Here is a 296-nt window from a genome sequence, read left to right on the forward strand (position 1 = left end):
TCTTCAGGGTGGCGGAGGGTTCATGGGAGTTTGCCCAACCAGTCCACATGTGTTTCGTGGATCTGGAGAAGGCATTCAACTGTGTCCCTCGCTGTGCCATGTGGGGGGTGTTCCGGGAGTATGGGGTTTGGGGCCCTTTGCTAAGGGCTGTCCGGTCCCTGTACAACCGGAGCAGGAGCTTGGTTTGCATTGCCGGCAGTAAGTCAGACTTGTTTCCAGTGCCTTTTGGAATCCGGCAGGGCTGCCCTTTGTCACCGGTTCTGTTCCTTATTTTTATGGACAGGATTTCTTGGCGC

This window comes from Monopterus albus, unplaced genomic scaffold (genome assembly GCF_001952655.1).
Source record: "Monopterus albus unplaced genomic scaffold, M_albus_1.0 scaffold3.1, whole genome shotgun sequence".
Taxonomy (NCBI): domain Eukaryota; kingdom Metazoa; phylum Chordata; class Actinopteri; order Synbranchiformes; family Synbranchidae; genus Monopterus; species Monopterus albus.